At 33.8% G+C, this 3,279-nt stretch overlaps 1 long non-coding RNA gene across 1 annotated transcript; it reads left to right on the forward strand.

The window, feature by feature from the left end:
* Positions 1-294: 294 nt before the first annotated feature.
* Positions 295-2,219, forward strand: LOC108524911 (uncharacterized). The gene is made up of 3 exons (XR_001884160.1): positions 295-337; positions 1,510-1,571; positions 2,123-2,219. It is a non-coding gene; the product is annotated as an uncharacterized LOC108524911 (long non-coding RNA).
* The last annotated feature ends 1,060 nt before the right edge of the window (positions 2,220-3,279 follow it).

Raw genomic sequence — 3,279 nt, forward strand, 5'->3', positions numbered from 1 at the left:
TATCGCTGCCTTAATTTCATTATTTACCCCGTAATCATTCAGGAGCAGGTTGTTCAATTTCCATGTAATTGTGTGGTTTTGAACAAGTTTCTTAATCCTGAGTTCTAATTTGTACATGTACAAATCAGTGCACACCATGGAATACTATATAGCCATAAAAAAGAATGAGTTCATGTCTTTTGCAGGGACATGGATGAAACTGGAAGTCACCATTCTCAGCAAATGAACACAGGAACAGAAAACCAAACACTGTATATTATCACTCATAAATGGGAGTTGAACAATGAGAACACATGGACACAGGGAGAGGAACATCACACACCATGGCTTGTCAGAGGTTGGAGGGGAAAGGGAGGGAGAGGATTATGACAAATACCTAATGTATGTGGGGCTTAAAAGACAGATGACGGGTTAATAGGTGCAGCAAACCATCATGGCACATGTATACCTATGTAACAAACCTGCACATTCTGCACATGTATCCCAGAACTTAAAGTGAAATTTTTTCAAAAAGGATATAAATATCATATACATAAAAAAGATACAAAATGCTTATGAACAGAAAGATTCTATATTGTAAATAAACCATTTCTACTTATTAAATTGTGGTTGAATGCAATGCTATTCAAAATCCTATCAGGTAATTTGAAAATTGACAAGCTAATTTTAAATGTATTTGAAAACTTAAAAGGCCAAGAAGAACCAAGAAAGTTCTGAAGAAGAACAGAGCTCAATAATGTATATCATCAGATGTTTCAATCTTTATTACAAGTAAAATAAGATAGTATTAGCAGAAGGACATACAAATAGAGAAACCAGAAACAAACTCATATTTGTACCATCTCCTGATTTATGACAAAGGTGAAATTGCAGTGTAGTGAGGAAACAATAATCTTTTCAATAAATGGTAGTAGATCATTTGGATATCAATATGGGGAAGTTAAAAAAATTTGAACCCTAGCTTACACCATAAACAAAGGTCATTCGTAGGTGGGTCATAAAGCTAAATGTGAAAGTTTTAAATATTCCCCCAAATTATTTCAGAACTCAGTCATTATAAATTGATTTTACATTCATATAGTTATCTTCATATTGATCCATAATTCAAATTTAGCAAAAATTTAAAGATGAGTCATAAATGAACACTTGGAAAAAGGTTCAATGTTGGCATTTTATAAAAATAGGTTAACAATTTCTTATTCCTTTCTCGTAAAAAACTGGATGAAAAGAAATTTTAATCTTCATAAAAATGTAAATTCCAATTCAGATCAAGTGTTTGTTTGTTGTTTTGTTGAAAGCGTGACTTTGTTTGCTTTATTTAGAGAGACTATAAGATGAAAAACTTTAGCACTATAAACAGAATTAGGCATTAGAACCACAGAGAATGCGATTTTGGAATGTCCCTGTGAGTTTATAGATGTTCCTAAAGTTCCATGTTTAATATTCTGAATAAAATAAGTGGCCATGCTCAGGATCTAGGAAGTTAATAGTAGTCTCTTTCTTTTTCAGATATTGTGTTGACCAGTGGTCATGCCACCATCTATTTATTTGTTGGAAATATTATTCACACGGTAAGTTTGTCTCTATTTACTGAGCCATTCTTAAACAGCTCATGTGTGTCTTGGCTTCTTCTAAACCTTTTATATAAGACCTTCCTTGTTATTATTCCTTATTTTAAATCATCAAAATGTATTTGATAGATCCTTTAAAGGCCTGGATGGTTATGAAATGCTTACATTATTGTTTTTGAAGGTTATATGAAGTTTCTTGACAGGTGATTAGCAGATTCCCCCGTTCTTCAAACAACCATTTCACATCTACCTGCAAAGGAGAACAGTAATCAGAAAGGTGGTGTCTCCCAAATCATCCAAGCTAAGAAAAAGTCTTTCTCTACTATTAATGAGAAGGTCCATCACTAGATTGAGAGTTCTTCTGGAGGTGAATCTGCCTGTATGTTCCCTAAAAACAACCCCTAGAGAGTTAGCTCCTGAGATGGCTATATTTTCAAACTCAAGCTGCCTTGGTGAAAGCAGCTCTGGAGTGGAGACATGGGATTTCTCATGGAAAGTGAAAATAATGCTCTGAAAATAAGGTTTCTTCAAACTCTTCTGTTTTTCTACAGTATGTTCCTGTTACTGATTATCAGAAAGCTGGTTTTGAGACTACAGCTTGGGCTAAAGTAAGTTTTGTCTAGAATTGTTTCTCTATTCAGTATAGACATTTTCATGCTATGATTTACTTTTAAGCCTAGGGGAAACAATAAACAACATCTGGCTATCTTATTTCAAATTTGGTACATGAAAATTGTGGATTGATCTTTACTGGAGCAAATTTGCAATCCAAATTCTCTTGGTAATTTATTTGCTTGGCACCTAATACACCTCTAAGCTAATAACAGTCATCTCATTTCAAATATAAAGCCTCATTGTAAAAACAAAAACCATATACATACACACATATATAGAAAATGAAGAAAGACTTAAAAAATTAATTTCCGTAATTTTATCATCAAGGGGCAGTCACTACTAATGCTTTGCTGGGGATCCTTCCAGACATTGTTCTATGTCTGTGTTAGTGTGTATTTTTAAATAGGATGATGCATTAGAGAACACAAGTCTTTGTTATCAAAAAATAGCAGACGCAATTTCTATGCCTTAAAATGTAACTCAACAAAATTATTGTTTATGACTAAAGAGTATTAAGTTTTATAGATGTTCTGTCATTTATTTCAGCAGTCTCCTATTTTAGACATTTTTGTTATTCCAGCATTTAAAGATTATAACTAAATCTTTATGCGTGTCTCTCATGAAGTGTCATGACCTTCCTGACGTTTAAATGCTCTGCTAAAAAAAAATGAGTATGAGGTGATAAGTCAATGTGGAATAGGTAATCTCCTAAGATAGTGGTCCCCAACTTTTTGGCACCAGGGACTGGTTTCGTGGAAGACAATTATTCCATGGAAGACAATTATTCCATGGACAAGGGGATTTCCATGAGTCTACTAGGATCTGGTTTCAGGTTGATTTAAGAATATTACGTTTATTATGCACTTTATTTCTATTATATATTACATTGTAATATATAAGAAAATAATTATACAACTCGCCATAATACAGAATCAGAATCAGTGGGAGTCCTGAGCTTGTTTTCCTGCAACTAGACAATACCATCTGGGGGTGATGGGAGACAGTGAGAGGTCATGATGCGTTACATTTTCAGAAGGAGCAATCAACCTGGGTCCTTTGCATGCACAGTTCTCAATAGAGTTCATGCTCCTAT

Source organism: Rhinopithecus bieti, unplaced genomic scaffold (assembly GCF_001698545.2).
Source record: "Rhinopithecus bieti isolate Rb0 unplaced genomic scaffold, ASM169854v2 repeat_30206, whole genome shotgun sequence".
Classification (NCBI taxonomy): domain Eukaryota; kingdom Metazoa; phylum Chordata; class Mammalia; order Primates; family Cercopithecidae; genus Rhinopithecus; species Rhinopithecus bieti.